Genomic DNA, 25309 nt, shown 5'->3' with positions numbered 1-25309 from the left:
GCATGTGACAGGAGAATCTCTTCAAACAGGAGCTACTTTCTCTGAGACTTAAAGGCTATCTTAGGCTTCTAGCAAAGGTTGATGAGTAATATAAATTCTTCCATGTGCTCAACATGAGGATCAGGCTAAAATTAACCCCACTTATAGACAGAAGGTAGCCAAGATGACACTATTATCCATTGTGCTGAAAAAGAAATGCTTCTCTGTAAATCTAGAGGAAAAATGCCGAGACAAAAAGTCCTTTAAATGAATTGTATGCCTGGTTTTATACAAGCTAGGTCATTTAGAGAGACACCGCTCTATTTCTGTTCTCTTCTACGGACTACATTTAAACCTTAAACAATTAGCCCTCTTTACGTTTTTTTAAAAAGTCACCTGCTATAGAAACTCCAGCATTTTGTATTTTTAGATGCTAGGGTCAGGGCCAGTGCAAAAATGATGACATTTTCTGCCCTTATAAGCAATTCTTTTTTACTTTAGCAGGACACAAGGAAGTGGGTACTGAACAAGTTACCACATTCTGTGTTAACCCCTTAGGGTAAGAAGCACAAAGCACAAATACAAGTATATTCTTAGGAGGCTAACCCCATTAGAGTAAATCCCATTTAAGAAGACAAGTGCTCCCTGTCATGAGACCCCTCAAGGTCCTACAAACTTTATAATTAGGCACATTTATTTTCCTGATCTACTGTTATTTAATTGGAACCGTGAAAGTAAGTCAAAGAGGCTACTTTCTGATTTGATTCTTTTTTTTTTCTCCCTGACAATTCTAAATCGAGTGTTCTGTGAACAGTTTAGCTTTCTAAAGTATTTTTCTGTTTTAAGGAGAGGAAGTATGTGTTCTATTGGAGGACAGAACCTCCTGTCTTCTCAATTACACTAAAAAATTCAGTCCAAGGCTCTTAGAATAAATCTCATGTGAAAGGAAAGGAGGATAGCTGGAGAGAAAGGATGGAAAAACACACTGAGTTGCATAAACATTTTAACTTTCAAATGAATACAGGGACTTCCTCACTTGTGGTCATTTATTTGTGAATGGCTGGATGTACACATAAACATCACGTCTCCCATACTCAGGGAGGATTAACCCCTAAAATACCTTATCTAGAGCCTGAGAGAACCACCCCCCCATCATATTTCATTCATGTATTCATTCACTCCACATCTATTTAGTGAATCTCTATCATGTGCCATGCACTAGACAGGGCATTAAGAACACACTGGTGAGCAGAAATAGACCTGGAACAGGCCTCCTGGAGTTTACAGTCTAGACTTAGAGGGAAAAATAGCCTTTAATCAAATAATTTACATCAATAGATGTAAAATCACAGCTCTGATAAATGCAATGAGGTAAAAGTACATACTATGAGTACAGATAATAGGAGAGATTGAACTTAATCCAGGGTTCAAGGTGGATTTTCCTGAGGAAGTGATAAATGCTGAAAGGTGAAGGTTGAAGGGAAACAAAATCACTCAAGAAGGAAATGAAGAAAATTCCAGGTTAAGTAGCAGATTTGGAGATCTGAGTTGGCATGGGGCAAGGGAATGACAGAAAGATGGCCGGGGGAGCAGAGAAGAGGCCAAGGGCAGCTTGGTGACAGCTGAAGCGGGAGAGGGCCAGACACATGAGCCTTGAGGTCAAAGTAGGACTCTTCTCTTTGTCTTGGGAGACGGAGAAGTTGCCTAAGGGTTTTATCACAGTGCTGGGCAGCAGTTGGACAGGCTGCATTCAAGTGGAATTCTCCCATTACTGCCCTTTTCCCCACCACTGTCCCTTAACCTCTGCATCTTCTAGATGCCCTATTTCTGCTCCTCACCCTTTGCTCATCCGGAGCTCCTGCCACCTTTTCACCTTGGCTCCCTGTTCCCTTTATTTCAGTTTCTACCCCCTTGGGTTTCTTGCTTTCTTGGCCCAAGGCCATAAAACCCCCATTACTAATTCAGAGTTAAGGCAGTCAGGTATATATAGGTGAGGCATTCTTGTGAGAGGATCCAGGTCCCTTGAATTAGAATTTTGAATGTATTTGCCCATAGAATCAGGGGTACACACAGTCCTAAGGTTCTAACTCACCTATGGGGTGGCTGACATTGGTCTTGGAAGGCTGCCCTTGAGCCTCATATCATAGGATGTGTTTTGTTTCTATAGGAATCATTATTTTAACAAACTTCTAAGCCAAATGCATTTTTTTAATTAGCAACTGCCTTTATCTATATAAATACGTTTTTGTGGCCGGGCACGGTGGCTCAAGCCTGTAATCCCAGCACTTTGGGAGGCCGAGACGGGCGGATCACGAGGTCAGGAGATCGAGACCATCCTGGCTAACCCGGTGAAACCCTGTCTCTAGTAAAAAATACAAAAAAAAAAATAGCCGGGCGAGGTGGCGGGTGCCTGTAGTCCCAGCTACTCGGGAGGCTGAGGCAGGAGAATGGCGTAAACCCGGGAGGCGGAGCTTGCAGTGAGCCGAGATCCGGCCACTGCACTCCAGTCTCGGCGACAGAGCAAGACTCCGTCTCAAAAAAAAAAAAAAAAAAAAAAAAAAAAAAAAAAAAAAAAACGTTTTTGTGTGGTGGATGACTTAATAATCTCTCTCGCACTTTCTTTTCTTTCATCTTTTGTATGTTGAACTCAAGCAAATGTTGAATTAATAAAGAAACTAATGGAGAACTCTTTAGCCCCAATGATAATTTTTGTTTGTTTGTTTGTTTGTTTGTTTGTTTCACCTCTGGCTATGAACTGGTTAGATTAGTGATTTGAATTGCTAGTTTTGATAAAATAGCCAGATGTAAAAATTTTGTAAACTTCAATGTGGAATGGAAATCTAACTCATTGTGAACCGTTAATCTCTCTGTAGTTACTCAACAGGCACAAGCTTGTGTTTGTGTTTTGTCCATTATTCTTGCCCACATTTTATTTTAGTTAGACGCTCACCTTTTTGTTCTTTGCTTCCAATCAGGGATTCTTTTTAAAGTCCCATTCTCTGTCTTCCCATCTTGTGAATAATGAGACATCTTTCTGGATAGATTATTTATTCAACAAATATTGTAGTGTTCTTACTATACAGCCAACACTCAAGGCCCTGCGATACCACAGGAAAGACAGATAAAGAAACTTATGGGTCATACAGGCAACAGCAGTGCAATGATGGTAATGTCCTATGTGTGCACTGTCCAGTATACTAGTCACTAGCCACGTATGGCTACGAGCACTGAAAATGTGACCAGTGAACTGAAAATCTGAAAGTTTAATTTTTTTTTTTTTTGAGATGGAGTCTTGCTGTGTTACCCAGGCTGGAGTGTGGTGGCATGATCTTTCCTCACTGCAACCTCCACCTCCTGGGTTCAAGCCATGGCTCAGCCACCCCATTAGCTGGGATTACAGGTGCTCACCACCATGCCCAGCTAAATTTTGTATTTTTAGTAGAGATGGGGTTTCACCATGTTGGCCAGGCTGGTCTCGAGCTCCTGACTTTGTGATCTGCCCACTTAGGCCTCCTAGAGTGCTGGGATTACAGGCGTGGGCCACCGTGCCCGGCCTAGTTTAATTTTAATTAATTCAAATTTATTTGTAATTTAAAAAATTTTTTTTCTTGAGTCAAGGTCTCACTCTGTCACCCAGGCTGGAGTGCCACGGCACAATCTCAGTTTACTGCAACCTCCATCTCCCGGGCTTAAGGGATCCTCCCACCTTAGCCTCCCATGCTCCCACCTTCGCCTCCCAAGGAGCTGGGACAACAGGACTGTGCCACTGTGTTGGGCTAATTTTCGTATTTTTTGTAAAGATGAGATTTCACCATGTCACCCAGGCTGGTCTTGAACTCCTGAGCTCAAGTGATCCACTGGCCTCAACCTCCTAAACTGTTGGGATTACAGGCGTGAACCACCGCGCCCGGTCAATTTAAATTTAAATAGCTACATGTGGTCACATAATTGTATAGTACAGCTCTAGGAGGCCAGAAGAGATGGGCCTAATAAGATATAAAGAAGGTAAATAGGTGGAGCTTGGGAAAATAATTAACTACTTACACGGTTTGGAACTAAAGGAAGAAGTAACTGAGTTTCAGACAAATGCGATTAAAATAGGGAAAATGTAGGGTAAACACACTATCTTCTAGAAAGGTAAATTTACAAGTCTTAACAAAGTTAAAATCCATGAAAAAGAATGTTTGACTATCTATCGGCTTCTCTCCAAAACTATACAGATACACCTACCTATAGCCTTTCTCCTAAAAAGGATCCTGTGATGATTTTCAATATCAAACACACAAGTACTTGGAGCTTCTTGGAAGTAGCAGGAGACCCTTACAGTACGGTCGTGCTAGAAATCATTATTTAATTGACTGCACCACGGGAAAGAAGCTGAGCTTTTAAGGATAAATGGGTCATGCGATGATTTACATCACCATTGAAAAAAATCTCGCATAAAATGTTTTGTTCTGGAAGAGTATCACCTATTTTAGAAATCAGTTCAGACGAACTCTTTGGCTGGAACAGCTTGTATCAGACAGAGTTGTTTAAAAATTGTATGTTGTGTTACTGCTAGCAACAGCCTTCTGAGATGTTTTGTGGTTAAAAGTCATCATACCTAACTTGCAGCTGCTAATCAAGGAAGGAATTAAGAAAAGGAAGGAAAACTTTCCCTCATATTCCAAAAAGAACAATGCCAAGAAAACATTGTTGGATTGGGAAGAGCTGGTAATGGGGCGGGGCTCTCAGAATAGAGGGATGCCCTAAATGGCAGTGATCAATCTGCGCTCCATCCTTCTTGGGAGACACAGTTCAAGACAGAACAGAGCCCTTGCAGCTCATGCACAGGAGCTAGAAAGGAAATTAAAGCTGTGTATTTAATTGTTTCTAGAAAGCTAATAAAAGAAAAGAGACCATATACAGATAAAGAGAGGTGCACCTGGAGATAAGCCTAGGAGGAATCTAGCTTCAAGGCAGTGGATTCAGTGTGGATTAAAAAAGTAGCCTAGGCTGGGTGTGGTGGCTCACACCTGTAATCCCAGCATTTTGGGAGGCTGAGGCGAGTGGATCACCTGAAGTCAGGAGTTTGAGACCAGCCTGGCTAACACGGTGAAACCCCGTTTCTACTAAAAATACACACACACACACACACACATATAAAAATTAGCCAGGCATAGTGGCGCTAATCCCAGCTACTTGGGAGACTGAGGCAGGAGAATCACTTGAACCTGGGAGGCAGAGGTTGCAGTGAGCTGAGATTGTGCCATTGCACTCCAGCTTGGGCAACAAGAGAAAAACAAACAAAAAAATACAGCTTAAATCTTTAGATGGAAGACCAAGGTTAGATTAAATTGTGATAAATAAATACAGATTTCTGAGAAAGGTACTTTTGATAAATTCAAATTTATGCTCTTTAAAGATTGTTCAAAATTCACTGTAACTGAAATAATGAGATATAGATTTTAAAATGCATTAACCTTGACCCATTTATAGCCATGTAGGAATCTCAGTTAAAAAGGAACATATCATCCAGCTGCCTTCCATCACCTGGTGACAGTCTACTTGAAATGTATTTCCTGGAGACATTTTTACACTTCTGTCTCAGTCCCCTTATCATTAGAATAAAGTCAATAATATCTATATTTATCTCAGCATGTTTCACAGAAGTGACAAGCAAGAAAACAAGTATAAAACTCTTGAACATATGCAAATACAAGCAATTCTATTTATTATTTGAGTGGCAAATGATGTCCCTGAGACTTAAATCTATAAACTTAAACACAGGGAATTATTACAACTAGTATTGAGATAGGCTTTACTCTTCCTACTGGTTAGTTGAAGGGAAGTGCAATGGGGGAAGACAGAGAATGTGACCGTCCTGCAAGTTTGCTAAGTAGCTGAACTTTTTTTTTTTTTTTTTTTTGAGATGGAGTCTCGCTCTGTCCCCCAGGCTGGAGTGCAGTGGCGCAATCTCGGCTCACTGCAAGCTCTGCCTCCCGGGTTCACGCCATTCTTCTGCCTCAGCTTCCCGAGTAGCTGGGACTACAGTTACTCGCCACCATGCCCAGCCAAGTTTTTGTAGTTTTTAGTAGAGATGGAGTTTCACCATGTTAGCCAGGATGGTCTCGATCTCCTGACATCATGATCCACCCGCCTCGGCCTCCCAAAGTGTTGGGATTACAGGCGTGAGCCACCGCGCCTGGACAGTAGCTGAACTTCTAAGTATTTCAAGGTCTGTAAGAGGAAGGGCTGGAATGAGAACACCAAGTACAGCCCAAATTCTTTTCTGCCCATTATAATGGAAATTTAAAATATTAAAAATATTTGTATGTTTTCATTATGGTGCAACCTCCATTGTGTCCGTTCACAAAGCACCTCTAACCACTGTGGAAAGTAGAACTAACTAACTAACTAACTAACTAACTTACATAGAGGGCCACTGCCCTCTAAATCATAAGATTAGAATGAGGCTGTCCTTTGGTTATGTGACTATGAATAGTTTACTTTCTCCTTCTGGGGAATAATATTCTCTGTTTCAGAATAAATTTCATCTGAGTTCTTGGGTTTTAGGACCCTGAGGTTAAGGATCACAGAAAGATCTTACTTTCTTAGGGCTTACTCAAATTAAGTAGCTGGAGCGACTGGCTGGATTCATCAACTCCTTTCAAGATTCTTTTCCTTAGTGATTATAGGTCTCAGGAAAGAGGATGAAGCAATGGAAGGTGCTTGAAGGAAGAAGGAGGCCCCAAAGAGCTGTGGTGAACATGATACGTATTTAAGGGCTGGCTAAGAGGGCCTCTGGAAGAGGGATCTCAAAGCAAATCTGCTTGACCAGGGAGGAGCAAACTCACATATGTGTCAAGCGCCAGTCATGTGAAACAAGTCTACTAGGCACTTTACACGTCATCATTTTGTTTAATTAGGAGGGAAGAGGAAGAGTTGAATAATGTCCTTGTTTATGCAATTTGGCTATAAAGTAAAATTCTGCCTGGTGAATTCCAATTTCCTATTGACTTTTGTGTCACATTAGAGACTGTCCCTGTGGCTATGGCTGCTCCAGTGATCTTTCTTTCCTGGAAGTTTCAGCAGGCTCAGTTATCATAACAAATTTGTGTCATCTCAGTTATAATTAGGCTTACTTAAAGGGATGTTTTCATCATTGGTGGTGCTCCAAATACATATTTTTCCCCTACGTATATTGGAATTAAAATATTGTCAATGTTCAAGGGTCAAACACATAAGGCCATGTTTGTGTTTTAAGTCTTCAGACCTTGGTCCCTGAACTCCATACACTGGATCCTTGCTGTTGGAGTTTCCATAGGGAACGAGGATCCTCAAGGCCTCTGAAAGAAATGGAGCCCAGCCAGCTGAGTCAGGCTGGGTCCCACGCCTCTGTAGGGCCGAAGTCCAAAGCAACAGACAGGCAGTTCTTGCAGGCTTTTCTCTGCAGAGTCATTATAATACTTTATTGTCTTTTTTTGTTTTTTCACTATTTCAGCAGCTCCCTCTATGAGGACATATTCTCCTCATCCACAGAAGCCCTTTTCAAACATTACTAAGAATTCTGATAAGAAGAAAAAACATCCACTGATGGGTTCTCAGAAAGAAAGCATTAGATTTAACTACAGGGCAATACTGCCCTGATTACCACAGGCCCAGCTGACGGTAAGGTTGCCAGGCAGCTCTCACCCTGCCAAGAATGGTGGTGGAATGAAGCAAGCATGTGGTTTGTATTACCATTTTTCAGTTTTTTAAGGTTTAGAAAAGAGAACGTCACCAACAATGATAATTCACTTTGGAATGAATACATTTTCAATGCAGTGTTCAGCAACTGCTGGTGTGTCTTAAATCCTAGAGTTCATATGCAACGTTTTACAATGTGAACAAGATAAAGCACAGGATGTGTCAAGATCCTACTATATGCAAATAACTAAGTTTCTGGCCAAATCCTTCTTTTTAAAAAAGAACGAAAAAATGAAAAACCTCTCCAGCATTTCTAAGCTGCTACTTACAGCCTTTATAAAGATAGCACAGGAAAAAGATGCTAAAGCCAAAGAGTAAGCTAAATTCTGCCTTCCATTTCCTGGCACCATCTTCTTGAAAGTTGGGGTGGATTTTTTTTAAACGTTTCAAGTCATAATTTGCCACAAATGAATCAATCTGTAAGCTTAAGTTAAATCATAAAATTCAAATATTTTAATTTGTCTTTTATTATCTTTTTTTTTTTTTAATTTAAAAAAGGAGAGACAGATATGGGATTATTCATACTTTGAATTCTCCTGGGTGTTCTTGGAAATACTATTCTCAGAAAGTAGGAAACACTAAATTGGAACAAATGATTTGATTCTTAGACAAATTTACAACGTCATATGGTTTGAGAATCTGCACTGAGTTTAGTGAACTACCTTATGAATTAAGCCCCTTCCTCAAAGAAGCACATCTATTTCCCTCTCAGTGAAGTGCATCAGTATCTCCATGACATTGCTGCCAGCCTGATCCCTAAAAGAAACAAATTTTAAGAAACTCATATTGTTTAAAGCCATTTTCACAGAATTCAGGTGCCCCTTAGAAATCTATTGCCTTCTTATGACATTTAAAAGATTCTGGGAAACCCAGGAAGACGTCGCACCTCCTGGAAGCAGCGTCTTTCTATTGGAGGTTACAGGGCAGCAGAAACCAGAAAGAACCCATAGCTGGTGCAGTCATACATGTCTGCAAAGACCTTCAAACAAACAAAAAGTATATAACTTGCCAGTTGTGAGGCCCTGGCCTAAACAAAATGCAGCCCTGCTTAACAAAATCCTGTCAATGTGGTCATTTGGGCTCTAAAATTATGCTTTGCAAAACACTAAATTAGTTTTGTCAAAACATAACCTTGGTTTGCAAAACATTGTCAGAACTTCTAAAGTTCAGTAACGGGGCAGCATTTGTGGTTTAGGTGACATTAATCCTCTCTATTTATTCTACATAGCATCCATCGGGTTATCCATCTGTCTGTCCATCTATTCATCTAACCATTTCATTCAGTTTCAACATGTAGCACCACATTCTTACTATGTGCCAGGCAATGTGCTGGACCCTGAACACAAAGATAGAAAGATACAGCCATGGACTCAAGGCTGGTATCCTAATGAAGAGATAGATGTGATGAATTGTTATAATTAAGATAAATGACCACTGCAGGGCACAGACCATGAAAGCATGAGGGAAACGATTGCTGTGATACTGCATTAGTTCAGGATTCTCTAGGGACTCAGCTGAAGACAGACTGTTCTTTTCAGATACTTTTTCTTTTTTTTTTTTTTTCCTGAGATGGAGTTTTCGCTCTTATTGCCCAGGATGGAGTTCAATGGCACAATCTTGGCTCACTGCATCCTCTGCTTCCTGGGTTCAAGCAATTCTCCTGCCTCAACCTCCGAAGCAGCTGGGATTACAGGCATGTGCCACCATGCCTGGCTAATTTTGTAATTTTAATAGAGATGGGGTTTCACCATGTTGATCAGGCTGATCTTGAACTCCTGAGCTCAGGTGATCTGCCCACCTCTGCCTCCCAAAGTCCTGGGATTACAGGTGTGAGCCACTGCACCAGGCTTTTTTCAGATACTCTTTAAAATTCACAGAATACTTAATGTCTGAGATCACTTTATTTTTTCTTTTCTTTCGAGATGCACGCGATTGATGACACTGTCACAAGGTATATACCGTCATGGAAATATCCAAATAAGGTGTTTAAACACACATTTCTTAGAGGAGGAAGATTTCCTGGAGAGGGCGAAGGAAGAGAGAAAGATATTTGGCAGCAGTTGATTGGTGGGTTGCCCTCCCACTAGCTGTAATGACATGTCCTTCTTCTCTTTCGAGGAAACATCTAAGCATGCAAATAAATGAGAGTGACATTGTATGGGATAACCCAAATTTGACATAATTTATTTAAAAAACAGATATTTTGAAACTTTTATACTTAGTTACACCTGATAAGTGACAGATTTCATAGATATTGACGGTTGTGTTGATTCATTGCAGTTGACCATGACTTGTTGAAAAAGCTTGCAAACACATCCTTAAGGAGTTTATATTCTCCCAAGGTAAGATTGTTGGTGTTTTAACACATCACTTCAAAAAAATTATAGAAAATGAATTTAATTTTATAATTTTATTCTCAGTGACTTTACGTGTCATCAGTCACATACAGGCTGACAACCGCAACTGCCCTCCTACTTTTCCAACATTAAGAATGAGAAAGTGTGGTTGCACTCAACTCTTATTCATGGCTGGGGAAGTACCCTCTCTGTCACACAGCACTTTAATTGAGCCCCAGAGGGGAATTTAGAAGGCAAGTCTGATGGTCTTATAGCAGTTCTTTAGAAGACCCTTGAGTTCCAACAGAACATGTCCAGAGGATGTAACTGAGTAATTAGGCCAGAGGTGGTGGTGGTAGGGGTGGAGTATGGCTTATTCTGGAATCTGTAGGCCTGGGTGATAAGATTAGAGGATGTCCTAGACTAGGCGATATTCCCTTTACTCTGTAGGTTGAAAGGACTGTGTCTGGTCACACTACAGGATACGCTGTTATAAAACCAACTAGTAATTCAGAATTTTTCATTTTTATCTTTGCACAGTCCATTCAATAGCAATCGGTTGAGGACACGGTTTGTTGATCTTTTTCAGTCACTAAGACTAGAAGCTAAAAACCCTAGATCCATTTGGTCCGCTTCTTTTAGTCATTGAGATGCCACTGATATTTCTGCTAAACAAATAAAGTATGATAAAGCCATTGAGAAGCTTTATAGCTTAGTAAATAAAAGGCAGGGAATGAATTCGCTGTGCATATCTCAAAAATCTGATTCTTTGAATTTACTTGCCATCTGTCTTAAGTTTTGCACTGAATATTGTTTGATGTTGGCCCTCGTCAGCTGGCTCAGGTTGGGAAGAAGTGCTTAGTGACTTGGTGCAGAACCCACACTTGGAGCTGCCGAAGAAATGGAGCTGCTTCCCCAGGAGTGTCAGCAAGTGTTTATGAACCCACGTGTGTTTCTAATGCATGCTGCCATGCTCTTCTTCTTTGTTCAGAAGTCCATAATCAGTATTTATTCATTTAACTTAAATGTATTTTTCAAGTGAAAAAATAACCAATAAAATGAAGTTTCTGGCCGGTGGCTCATGCCTGTAATCCCAGCACTTTGGGAGGTCGAGGTGGGCGAATCACCTGAAGTCAGGAGTTCTAGACCAGCCTGACCAACATGGTGAAACCCCATTTCTGCTAAAAATACAAATATTAACCGGGTGTAGTGGCAAGCACCTGTAATCCCAGCTACTCAGGAGGCTGAAGCAGAGAATCACTTGAACCAAGGAGGCAGAGGTTGCAGTGAGCCGAGATCGCACCATTGCACTCCAGCCTGGGCAACAGAGTGAAACTCCATCTCAAACAAAACAAAACAAAATAAAACAAAACAGAAGTTTCTTAGTCATTTACATGTATATACCTCTGAGTATGTACTTGAGTATTTACCATCAGTTAGCGGATTGAGGCTGTCCCATGCCTCAATCCGCTAACTGATGGTAAATACTTGACCATCTATAGCTGTTCCAGTGGAACCACAGTAAGGGCATCTGTACAAGACCACCAGAACTTCCTGTGGTCATGCAGTGCTGAGAACAGCCTTCCATGCTTGTAGAGGGGGAGGAAGCCCATGGAAATGGGGAATCTACAGATTATTGAGCCCTAGATAAAAGGGCCCTTCTTCTTTCATCTGGAGTTTCTCTGTTTCCTCTAATTTTCTGGCATCCAGAAGTGTGCCTAGTCTCCACTAAAACTTACTATTTGGAGGCTTTTTATCCTGCCCTATTCCTGCAGGCCTCTTTTTTTCAATGCCAGACCCTGCCTCCTATTCCTTATCTCAGTCACCTCAGACAGGCATTCTCACAGTCTAGCTTTGCAGCAGACACTTCGGATTGCACCCTATGGCTTGGAAGCTGTGTCTGTTTCTTGTTTCCTTGGATTAGGAAGGCTGCTGGGCAGGGGTCTGAAGTAGCCCCACTGCCCTCTCTCTTATCCTCCCACCCCCTCATTTCCATTTGACTCCAGCCTAGTCTACTCTCACCGGGCCTCTCTTCTGTCCTGGGTTTTTGTCCCTCTTAACCAGCTCATTTCCTCTACCTCTATTTCCCTCTAGGGCCTCCCTGTACAGTTAGACTTTCTGCCTACAATAAGCACCTCCGTGTGAATGACTTTATTTGACCCTTTGTTGCCAGTGAATATTGACAAGCAAGGAAAATGGAGATAAGGGATTTGGCAACTTTTAAGGGGAAGCAGGGAGAAAGAGGAAGGCTACTTTTGAAAGAGAGGTGAAAGGACAGAGGCAACAGGAATTGTGGACAGAAATGGTAAACTTGACAATCTGTCTTGATACCTATTTGTACGGCCTTCCAGCTCTGCTCACTCCAAACATGGTAAGTTTTGTCTTATGTGATTGTGGTTCTTGTGTACATCTTACGTTCCTTCATTTTATTCATCCGTTCCACAGGTTTTTGTTGGCTGCCAACTCCAAGCCAGTCGTTATTACAGGTACTAGGGATTCAATGGTGGGCTAAGTGAACTCTCAAGAAGTCTACAGAGGAAGAAATGGAAATCAAATTATCACATGATTAATGTAAATGGAGTGGGGGAGTTACATGATGCAGAGAAAGGTTATGATATATGAGTTTAACCAGTTCACTAATATCTGGAAAAATATCTCAGGAAAAGTGACAAGGTTGCGGAGATTTAGTGGCAATATAGGATATAATGTGGTGAAGCTAGAAAGAAATACCTTTATTGCAAAATTAGAAGATCATGAGCAAAAGTTCTGTGGTAGAAAGGAACATCATGTCTCCAAAGGACGGAAGGGAGATCTGCATGTCTGGGAGGCAGAGAGTGGGTGGGAAATGTTATGGGATGTGGCTGGAGAAGGGGGTTAAGCATTTTGCTCTTTCTCCTAAGAGGAATGGGAAGTTATCCACTATTGCATAACAATTTATCCTCAGACTTAGTGGCTTAAAACAATTATAAACATTTAGTATCTCAGTTTCTGTGGGTCAGGAATCCAGGAGCAGCTTAGCCAGGCAGCTCTGGCTCTAGGTCTCTCATAAAGTTGCTGACAAGATATCTTACAGGACTGAAGTCATCTGAAGTCTTGACTCGTCATCTGCTTATAAGGTGGCTCACATCGTTGGAAAATTTGTTTTGACTGTTGGTGAGAAGCTTGAGCTCCTTCTCCATAGGGCTGCTTGAATTTCCATACCATGGTAGCTGTCTTCTCTGAGAGTAAGTAATGAGAGAGAGAGAGAGAGAGAGAGAGAGAGAGAGACAGAGAGACACAGAGAAAGAGAGAGAGAGAGAGAGAGGGAGAAAGAGAGAGAGAGCAGCAAAGCTATACTTTTAAAAACTTAGCCTCAGAAGTCACATTGCACTTCCATCACATCTATTTGTTAAAAATAAGTAACCAGGGCTGGGCGTGGTGGCTCACACCTGTAATCCCAGCACTTTGGGAGGCTGAGGTGGGCAGATTGCCTGAGGTCAGGAGTTTGAGACCAGCCTGGCCAACATGGTGGAAACCCGATCTCTACTAAAAATATGAAAATTAGCCAGGTGTGGTGGCACATGCCTGTAATCCCATCTACTTAGGAGGCTGAGGCAGGAGAATCACTTGAACCCGGGAGGTGGAGGTTGCAGTGAGCCGAGATCACGCCATTGCACTCCAGCCTGGGCAACAAGAGTGAGACTTTGTCTCAAACAAACAAACAAACAAACAAAACAAAACAAAACAAAACCCACCTAATTCCTTCCCACATTCAAAGAGAGGAGAATTAGGCTCCACTTTTTAAAAGAAGTAATATCAAATAATTTGGGGCATATTTAAAAACCACCAAACCATTAAAGAGAGTTAAGCAGGAATGGTGACATGATTAAATTTGCTTTTCAAAAATGATACTCTAAATGGAAAACCAATTAAATAGGACCAGTATGAAAGTGAGTACACTGGTTAATAGATATTAAGTGATATCAGGTTTGAGATGCTGGTAGGGTAGAGTAGGATGCTGATAAAGATGAAGAGAGAAGATGAAGGTAAAATAGGTCTTGGTGATCAATTGGATTTGAAGGTTGAAAGAGGGGGAATAGTATAGATTCCTAGATTTCTGGTTTGCATAGACAACGTGGTACTCAGTGACATGGAGAATACTAGGAGAATACCGCTTTGGTCTATGATAGATAGTGGCAGTGAGCATGAGTTTTATTTAAGACATATTAAGTTTGGAGTATCTTTGAGATATCCCAGTACAATTATCAAGTAGTTTCTTGGTTTTAAAACTGGAACTAAGAGGAGAGTTTTCAGCTGGAGAAATAAAAATTAGTGAAATATCCATACATAGATAGGAAGGAAATCTCTGGATTTGATGAGATCTCTTAGAGAAAGAATGATGTGAAAAGAGAAGAGGGTTTTGGGGAGATTGGATTTTGTCCAGCAAGTATTCACTCTCTTCTGTCTTTATTATGGCTATTATTTCCTACGGAGTATACTTACCTGTCCCATTGGTGCTGGCCTTGGCCATGTGATTTGTTTTGGCCAGTGAGATGTTAGCAGATGTGACAGGAGCAGATGTTTGAATTGTGCCCTGGAACTTTCTCTTTTGTGCTCTTTCCTTTGCTTCATAAAGAACATGCCTTGGATAGCCACTGGTTTATGGAGGAATTAGCATACCTGGACCCAATTCAAAGTTTGGAGCCAAGTCCAGCTGACTCAAGCCTACATAAGTTGAACCTGATCCACAGATAATGAGCAAGAGATAAATGCTTACTTTTGAAAGCCACTAAAATGTCAAGGTTTTGTTGTTATGCAGCATTTTGCTAACAGCTGACTGATGCAAAGGCCTAGGATCTAGTGGCAAGAAACACTATTCTGTTTTTTCTTTTTTTTTTTTTGGCAGAATCTCACTCTGTCATCCAGGCTGGAGTGTAGTGATGTGATCTTGGCTCACTGCAACCTCCATGTCCTGAGTTCAAGTGATTCTCCTGCCCCAGCCTCCCAAGTAGCTTGGACAACAGACGCCGGCCATAACGCCTGGCTAATTTTTGTATTTTTGGTAGAGGCAGGGTTTCACCATGTTGGCCAGGCTGGTCTCGAACTCCTGACCTCAAATGATCCACCCACCTTGGCCTCCCAGAGTGCTGGGTTACAAGCATGAACCACCGTGCCTGGCCAAGAAACACTATTCTTTAAAGTTCTTATTAGATTGCATGCAAATTAAGAGCAGTATTTATGTTTGATACACAGTTGTATTAGCAAAACCTAGCATAAAGTCTTGGTCAAATACTTGGTGAATGTATGAAAGCATGGATGGACACAGTCTAATTTAGTCATGACTGTGTATCATAGATGTCTGTAAGTCACATACATATATTCCTTTTTTTGGGGGGGGGGGGGATGGAGTCTCACTCTGTCACCAGGCTAGAGTGTAGTGGCATGATCTCGGCTCACTGCAACGTCCACCTCCCAGGTTCAAGTGGCTCTCCTGCCTCAGCCTCTCCAGTCTTTGGGACTACAGGTGAGTGCCACCATGCCCAGCAAATTTTTGTATTTTTTAGTAATGATGGAGTTTCGCCATGTTGGTCAGGATGGTTTTGATCTCTTGACCTCGTGATATGCCCGCCTCAGCCTCCCAAAGTGCTTGGATTACAGGCATGAGCCACCGTGCCCGGCCTACTACATATATTCTTTTTTTTTTTTTTTTTTTTTTTTTTTGAGACGGAATCTCACTCTGTCACCAGGCTGGAGTGCAGTGGTGCGATCTTGGCTCACTGCATCCTCCGCCTCCCGGGTTCAAGCGATTCTCCTGCCTCAGCCTCCCGAGTAGCTGGCACTACAGGTGCGTGCCACTATGCCCAGCTAATTTTTGTAATTTTAATAGAGACAGCGTTTCACCATTTTGGCTAGGATGGTCTCGTTCTCTTGACCCAGGGGTCCACCTGCCTGCCTCAGCCACCGAAAGTGCTGGGATTACAGGCGTGAACCACTGCACCCGGCCCGTATATTCTTATAATAGCTCTTCCAAGCAGTGCATCCTCAAAGAAGAAGATGCTCGAAGAAAGCTTGATGCTGCAGTCTTCAAGATCAAGAACTGTATCCCTTTCCCTGAGTACATTTTCCTTACATATTGTAAAGAAATGCTTAATAAAATTGATGTTCTATTTAAATACTATGTGAATATTTTAGAATATATTTTATTGTTTTTAAAGCAGATTTCAAGTGAACAAATTTTAAAATTAAAAACGAAAGTTATTAGTGGCAGTAAACACTCCTGTAAATAGTGTGTCAATGGAATGAAGGCAATCAAAGTGGCGCTTTTGGCTACTAACGTTTTCACAAAAGCTTTGATTAGTTATGAGGTAATTGTGAGAGATGATGAGTTGGAATCCAAGAAAGAAAAAATAGTTTCTCTACTTTAACAGCTGTGGAATCTTTTGGTAATTGCTGGAATATTCCTTTTCAGTAAACTTAAAGTTTGCTTTTTTCACATTACAGTTGAATGCTTGATGTGAAATATAAATTTTAACTTTGTCTTATTTACAACTTTCTTCTTCAGTGTGATTCTAAGTTATAGTTGAGAAGGAGAGAAAGACAGCCCTTGGGTTTATATGTTATCTCCATTAAATAGAAAAACTCTGTAGGAAAAGCAAAAAAAAAAAAAAAAAAAAAAAAAAAGAAAGAAGAAGAAAAGGTGCCATTTAAAGTATTTGCCTGTTGATGTTCTGGTTGTTAATTGTGATTTTTTTTCCCAAATGTCTATATAAAAATTGTCTGCCTGGGTGCATACAGGCAAGTGCAGTTGTCCGGTGTTTACAGGGGACACGTTAAATTATACCTTGCCTGGTTTGACCACAGTGTGAAATTTTAAAGTATAAACATGATCAAAAAGAAGAGTGGTTTCAAAAACGAAGGAACAACAACATTCCATTCTCCCAGAAACTTTACAGTCTCTCAAACAGCTGCCCCCTACTCTCTTCTCCCAGCAGTCAGCAGAAACAACATCCCATTCCCCACACCAGCCCCCACCCAAGAGTAAAGAGTACCATCAACTCTGAGAAAGAAACTGCCGAAATAACAAAACGTACTGGAGTGGATAATTCCTCACAGAACTGCCAATCAGCTACAGACGCAAATCTGCCTTCCTTATCCCTCACCCCACCCCTTAGCTCGGCAAACAACCTAAACCCTCAGGAGAAACTTCGCCTTTCAGCCAAAGAATAATACAGATGACGCTGCCAACCTGGAATATTTTGCTTGTACTTCCCTTCTACCTTCTTTATTGCAACAGCTGACTGTGTAGCTGTGTGTCTTTTTGCCTTTTCATTTTGTTCAGTGTTCAAAAAAGTTATTATTTTACCCCAAAAGAATCGCATAAACATGGTTAAAAAAGCAAACAGTGCAGAAAGTAATGTCTCCCTCTCCTCACCACTCCTTCCTCCTTTTTCCAATTCTCTTAGACTTCCCAATAGCAGAAGTGTTGTGATGGGAGGAGGGAGTGTGTGTGTGTGTGTGTGGTGTGTGTGTGCACGTGCGAGAGAGAAAATTGGAGAGAAATTCTTGATACCATCTTATTTTTGATTTAAGAAGAAAATATGTATCACACACAGAGATCCCTTCATCTCCCCACCCTACCCCGCCACCAAAAAAAAAAAACCTCTGCTGTTTAGAACTCTTTCAGAGTTGCTGGTCAAAAATCTTTCAGATTAAGCTCATTCCAAAGACATTTCCAGTATAACCAAACACTGAGAAACACTGGTATCCAGCCAGGCGCAGCCCCTGCCATCTCTGATTTAGTGCAATTTGATGATGATTAACTCGAAGACAGGATGGAGATGGATTCATGTAATAGGAAAACAAAAAATCCTCCATTTATTTATATTTAAAATATCCTCTTTCTTGATTACTTTAGAGAATAAATTCATATACATTTAGGATGACTTTGCTGATAAGGAAAAGTCTCTTGGGCCTTGCATTTTCTTCTTAATTATAAAGGTTTGTGGAATGTTTTTCTGAGAACAGAAACCTTCCTCAAGGAGTTATTCTTTCTAGAACGTTAGGAGGGTCTCTACTAGGTAAACAATGATGTCACTGCAAATGTTTGAGCACTCTTCTCTCCCATCCAACTTGGCTTGGGGTTTTTTAGTTCTTTTACTTGAATGTTTTTAAAACAGATTGAAAACTTTGCTCACCAAGAGAACAATGATTAACAAAATCTGTAAATTGCATTTCACTTGCTAATCAATAGCTCAAAAGAAAATCTAAATCCATGACTAATGGCCCAGAAGTGAACTACTTGCTTAGAAGAGCCTCTTTAGGTCAAAATGTTCTTTCAGAAATCTTTATGGTATTTTTTTTTCTTCTGTTCGCTATGTTTTTATTCTACATTTTTAAAAACTTACACACTCTATAAATAATAAGGAAATATATTCCCAGGCCTCATTCTCTTTTTAAATACACACATGAGTATCTATCATCAGTTTTTCCTCTGAATATCTATTCTTGGATTTTCCATGAGACATTGTAGAGTATTGGTTAAGAGTGTCTGCTTTGGAAACAGCTGTTCTGACTCAAGACCTTACCAGCTATATGGTTTAGATTAACTCTCTTAATTTCCCTATACCTCAATTTTCTCAATTGTAAAATGGGGATGAAATTTATAATCGTAGTGTGAACTTGATAGGATTGTGGAAAAGTCTGAACGAGAAAATGTAATCCAAGCTCATGTTATAGTTCTATCCCATAATAAGTCTCAATGAAGGGTGGCTTAAAAAAGTAAGTTATACAGGCTGGGCATTGTGGCTCATGCCTGTAATCCCAGCAGGCCAAGGTGGGTGGATCACGAGGTCAGGAGGTGGAAACCATCCTGGCCAACATAGTGAAACCCTGTTTCTACTAAAATACACAAAATTAGCTGGGCATGGTGGTGCGCACCTGTAGCCCCAGCTACTCGAGAGGCTAAGGCAGGGGAACTGCTTGAACCCAGGAGGCAGAGGTTGCAGTGAGCCAAGATGGCACCACTGCACTCCAAATAAATAAATAAATAAATAAATAAATAAATAAATAAATAAGGTATACAAGATAAAAAATTTTAAACTTTCAAAAAATCCCCAACTAAAAAAAAAAAAAAAAAATCACCAAAACATGTGATCTTGGATAAATAGAGCTTTTCTCCAGATTGTTCTGTGTCTCAAGTTTTGTGACAGTGGGTTAAATAGTACACATAGATAGAAAGACTAAGTGACAGTCCAGGGATGCCCATGGCAGTGTGCTGGTCTGTGTATGGAATATCTAGATTATAGACTCCAGAAGGAAAAAGTCAAGAGAAGTTATGTAGATCATAGTGAGATTAGACAAAATGGCCCAGGGAAAAATATGTGCTATCAATTGTATTACTGATTGGAGAGCACCAAGACTATGGCTAGTAATTCCATGTGGGGGTTTACACATTTTTGCCTACACAGAATCCAGGGCCAAAGGGATTACTGACTATTGGCCTTATTCATCTGAAAAATTTTAAGTCCCCACAACAAAATGTACCCATCAAGGTTATAACATATAATCACATTAGTTCTTTTTCATATGCATTTTTCTAGAATCGATGCATTCATTTATTCCCTAAGGAATCAACGTATATCTCTTTCTTTTCTGTGGGGCAAGTCTCCTAGGCCTACTCTCAAGGCTGTTGAGGTAAACTGATAATACTAATAGAGTATTTGGGGTAATTCTGTGAGACAATGAGGGATATTTACTACTCTTATTGGGGGGTGGGAGGCGGATGGTGTCACAACTATGGAATGATTCTAAAAGGAGGAGTAAATGTCTGCAGAGTGAAAGGGAAGAGGAGAGAGATATTCTTATGAATAGAATATCTATTGTATTCATGCAGAAGTGATAGACTGGTTGGTAGCAGGTGGATCTAAGGTCAAAGGAGGGTTTGTAGTGAATGTGAAGCACGTGGGAATATTTGCAGGTTGAAGTGGGAAAGTCAGAAAGGAGAGGAAGGTTAAAAATATAGGAAGAGTGGGGGCGAGTTCCAAAGAAGGTGGTGGTGACTTTAACTGAAAGAATATCTCACCATTTGGGGAGGTAGAGTAAAGGAGATAAGGTTAGATGTGGGGACAAACTCTGATAATTTTCATTGATTTTCCTTTGATTAGAAAATGCATTTTCCTTTGAACACCAGGGTAAAAAGCCGAACGGTTTATTAGAATTTCCCTGAATGCAAAAGAAGTAGAAAAAGAAGAAAACAGAGAAACATATTTTATAGTGGAATACCTGTAAATTCTCTACTTAGAAAATACTAACTTCAAATTAGTTTTTCTGTTTTATCCATCTTGCAGAAAGACTTGTTTTGTGTGGGTGTCAGTTTGCTAAAAACATTTTATATTTTTTACAAAATTCTCAGTACTTACAATCTTGTGTGTACACAAGGCAGGGACATTCTTTGTATTATCAAATATTTGATTTCCTCTGAGGTTAACATATTTTTATTTCCCAATTTTGTGAATTGTCAGTTTTTTCATCTGAAAGAAAGCTTTTTTACAAAACATCTTCAAGCGAAAGAAAAAAATTGCCTAGGATCAAGAGAATTCAAGATTCTCTGATCTGGGGTGGATGAATGGCAGAAACAGGAAGAAAATAACCAAGACGGAAAAGATGCATAGAAATATAGACTCTCATATGTGAAAGGGACTCTATGCAGTCCTGGTCCAATCAGTATCAAATTAGTGGATGTGATGTGTAATTTCTCGATGGAGCATTCCTCTAGTATCAGTTAGATTACTTCTAGAAATAGGGAGATCACTATCTCTTGAGACTGCCCATTCCATTTTGGGTCTCAAAAGTACCTATATTTGAAAGGGTCGAAGTTATTAATATGCATATGAATAGCAATTAAGTACTAGCTTTGAGAGCTTCCTATGTGCCAAGTGTAATTCTAAGTACCTCACGTGTATTAAATCGTTTAATGCTCAAAGAGTCATCTTAGGAAGTTATGATTATTATCTCCATTTTACAGATAAGACAAATGAAGCTCGGAAAGGTTAGATAAACTTATCAATGTTACACAACTGGTAAATAACGGAGCCTGACACGGAACCCTAGAATTCTAGCTCTAGAGCCTATGCTTTTAAGCACATCAGTGTTCTTCCTTTCAATGCATGAATGTTCCCAGGTTTTCCTCATCCCTTAACTAGTCAAAGAATTCTACTGTTGCCCACTAAGATTTACCTCTTTCTTTGACTCCCACGGACAGATCTGCTGTTGCCAGACTATTTGGTTAGTCGTTTGTGACGCAGAATCAGGAATGACAAGGAAAAGGATAACAAGCAGATGGGCCAGGGGAAGACATTTCTGTAAAACGTGGTCTCAAATCAACGTAGTATGAGAAAAGTGTTGGAAGGAAAATGGAAGTTTTGAGAAGCCTCGCTGGAGACTATACAATTCACGGCATTCAGGAAATTGAACTATTCTTATGTTACTTTTTGTTAGCTAGACTTTCCACTGATTACTGCACCAGTCTCACACTGGGCAACATAGATCATGGATTTAACTTGGTTACATATATTTCTGTAAGAATTTGTTGGTTCCTTGATCTTGGACTTCCCAACATCCAGATCTGTGAGAAATAAATTTCTATTGTTTATAAGCTACCCAGTTTACAGTGTTTTGTTACAGCATGCTGAACAAACTAAAGACACTTGATAAATTCACTATTAGGTCTAGCAGGGTTTTTTGTAGGTTTCCTGGGATATTTTTGCACAATGTTGTTTCACAATAGAGTTTTACTTCTTCTATTCAAATCTGGATACCTTTTATTCTTTTTTCTCTGCTTATTTCACTAGCTGGAACCTTCACTACAATGTTAACTAGATGTAAGTTCAGATATCTTTGCATTTTTTCTGGTCTTAAGGGGAAAATATCCAATCTTTCATTATAAAGTACCATGTTAGCTGTAGTTTTTTATAGATGTCTTTTATGAAGTTGATAAAGTTTTCTTTTATTCCTATTTCTCTGAGAGTTTTTATCAGAAATTTATGTTGGATTTTTTCAAATGCTTTTTATGCTTTTACTGAGATGATCATATGGATTTTATGTTTTAGTGTATTAATAAGATAAATTAAGTTGATTGATTTTCAAATGTTAAGCCAAAATAGTTTACCAACACTGTTTTCATGAGATAAATCCCACTCTTTCACGATGTATTATCATTTTTATATATTGTTGGATTTGATTTGTTAAATTTAAAAAATTGCATTTTTGTTCATGAGGGATATTGGTTTGGGTTTTTTTTTGTGTTAATTGATGTCTTTGTCTGGTTTTAGTATCAGGGTAATGCTAACTTTATAAATTGAGATGGGGAGAATTCAAACCCTTCAATTTTTTGAAGAGTTCATGTAACAATACATATTATTTCTTCCTTAAATTTTGGAAAGACATGTTGGCATGGGGTTTTCTTTGTGAGAAGATTTTTTTAGTTACACATTGATTTTCTTTAATAAATATAGAATTGTTCAGATTAAGTACTTCAGTGAGTTTTGGTCATTTATGTCTTTGGAGAAATTTGTTTATTTCATCTAAGTTGTGGAATTTATTAGCAGGAAATTCATATTTTTTCATATTTTCCATTTATTTTTTATATATATATATATATATATTTTTATTTTATTTTTTATTTATTTTTTTTTGAGACGAAGTCTCGCTCTGTCACCCAGGCTGGAGTGCAGTGGCACGATCTTGGTTCACTGCAACCTCTGCCTCCTGGGTTCAAGTGATTCTCCTGCCTCCTGAGTAACTGGGAATACAGGTGTGCACCACCATGCCCAGGTAATTTTTGTATTTTTAGTAGAGTTTCACCATGTTGGCCAGGATAGTCCCCATCTCTTGACCTCGTGATCCTCCCGCCTTGGCCTCCTAAAGTGCTGGGATCACAGGCGTGAGCCACTGTGCCTGGCCCATATTTTTCTTTTATTATATGTAGTTTCTGTAGGGAAGTCTCCTCTATCATTTCTCATATTGATAATTTGTGTTTTTCTGATTAGTATCACTTTTATAGATTTTTCTCAATGAACCAAAGCTTTTCTGTATTTTTGTGGTATTCTACAAATTTAGGTATGTTGCCTTCTCATTTTCATTCAGTTTAAAATACTTTCCAATTCAATTTGCCATTTTTTCATTCAATTATCACTATATTGCAAGAAGGTATACTTAATTACAAGTTTAAACTATAGCTTGGTAATCTTGAGTCAGGCAGCAAGTTTTAATAAAGGCAAACTGCTTATTCAAATGTGATCATGGAACAACTGAAATGCAGAGTAAGAAGGACGAGAAACATCTAACTGGACAATAGGGACAATGGATTTAGTTATCTCACTATATGAAACAACCTTTTCATTTTTAGGAGAGGTAACTTCTACTGAAGTTATAGTTTATCTCTCCTAAAAATACAGAATGCAGAATACAAAAATACAATACAGAAATATTTCGTCACATAGACTAGTTTCCATTTAGTCAATCAACTATTTCCAGTTGTCTCAATTGGGATAGATATATTTACATAACTGGCTGTGCTTCAGGCTTCTTCGCCAGCAGCTTTAGGCTGGCAGTGCACTTGGCAATTGTCTCCTTTTCCTGCTGCGCAGAGATGCCCTGCACCACGTGCTTCTCTACCTAATTTATCATGTGTTCTCGTTTCTTTCAAAGCATCATGTTCTGCACAGATATATGATAGTCCAGGTGATTCTTTACTTACTTATATACTCTATGCAGTTGTTCCCAGTAACCTCCAAAGCCATAGCAATGTTGTTTTTCTGCACATCCAAAAGGTAATGGCGCTTCTGAAGGAGTGCTGGCTGTGACTTCTCCAAATCATCTGCATCCTGGATTTGTTTGATAGAAGCCTGCTTTACCTCTTCTAGTTGGGCAATTTTTTGTTCACTGAATTTTTCAGCAAAATCTCCAATAGAGGCACCATATTTTTATATTATATAGACAAGTAAGCATACTATTGATGCGGTAGAGAAGGTCTCTGGGATAATCATATATTTTTCCTTGGATAAAGCACACAAGATAAGCCCAGTTCTGAGCACAAAGGGTCCTGTTACACCAGTTTTAGGATAAAGAAACTGGCAGAATTCCTCAGGGATCAGCCCCAAATGAACTTTTCCTCCATATTCAGGAAGAGGTGGTAGAGGGGCAAGGCGTGGCTGCCCTGTATGGAAGGTCTTTGTTGCCTGCAATATCCCTGGACCTACTAAGGCTGTATTCTTAAGAGAGGGGGCCACCATGGCGGTGGCAGAATGTGCTACCTGGGACAGCATGGTCAGCGAAGGCCCAGGCAGTGGTCTTAGCATCCCTGTGATTCCAACCAGAGCCAATTTGCCTTTTAATCTTTGGTTTCTAGAGATTTCTACGTTAGTCATTTTAAAAATTTTATTTCTCTGTAGTCACAGAATAGACTTTGTATGACCTAAATTCTTTTAAATTTATTTAGACTGGTTTTATGGCCCAGAGTATGGTCTATGTTTCACATGCACAAGAATGTTTCACATGCACATAAGAAGAATGTGTATTCTGCTGTTGTTGGTTGTGGATTGTTCTATAAATGTCAATTAGGTCAACTTAGTTGATAGTATTGTTCACATGTTCCATGTTTTAGATAATTTTCTGTCTACTTGTTCTATCAAATATTGAGAGAAGTGAATTTAATCTCCAACCACAATTGTGGATTTGTGCATTTCTTTTTACAGTTGTGTTAGGTTTGGGTTCCTATGTTTTATTTATTTATATTTATTTTATTTTTTATTTTTAAATAGGTTTTGAGGGAACAGGTGGTGTTTGATTACATGAATAAATTCTTTAGTGATGATTTCTGAAATTTTGGTGCACCCATCACCCAAGCAGTGTACACTGTACCCAGTGTGTAGTCTTTTATCCCTTGCCATCCCTCATTTTTTCCTCCATGTCCCTAAAGTCCAGTGTATCATTGTTACGCCTTTGGGTCCTCATAGCTTAGCTCCCATACATGAGTGAGAACCTGTGATGTTTGGTTTTCCATTCCCGAGTTACTTCACTTAGCATAATAATCTCTAATTCCATACAGGTTGTTGTGAATGCCATTATTTCATTCCTTTTTATGGCTGAGTAGTATTCCATGGTATATCTCTATCTCTATCTCTATCTATCTCTATCTCTATCTATATCACATTTTCATTAAATACTCCTTGATTGATGGACATTTGGGCTGTTTCCATATTTTTTTGCAATTGCAAATTGTGCTGCTA

General features: G+C 39.6%; 1 pseudogene; it reads right to left on the bottom strand.

Moving 5' to 3' along the window:
- Window positions 1–23579: 23579 nt before the first annotated feature.
- Window positions 23580–24346, bottom strand: LOC126952605 (ATP synthase F(0) complex subunit B1, mitochondrial-like; annotated as a pseudogene).
- Window positions 24347–25309: the final 963 nt, after the last annotated feature.

The sequence above is a fragment of the Macaca thibetana genome, chromosome 4 (assembly GCF_024542745.1).
Source record: "Macaca thibetana thibetana isolate TM-01 chromosome 4, ASM2454274v1, whole genome shotgun sequence".
Classification (NCBI taxonomy): domain Eukaryota; kingdom Metazoa; phylum Chordata; class Mammalia; order Primates; family Cercopithecidae; genus Macaca; species Macaca thibetana.
Note: the sequence above shows the minus strand (reverse complement) of the source record. Positions and strands in the feature narration are given on the sequence as shown.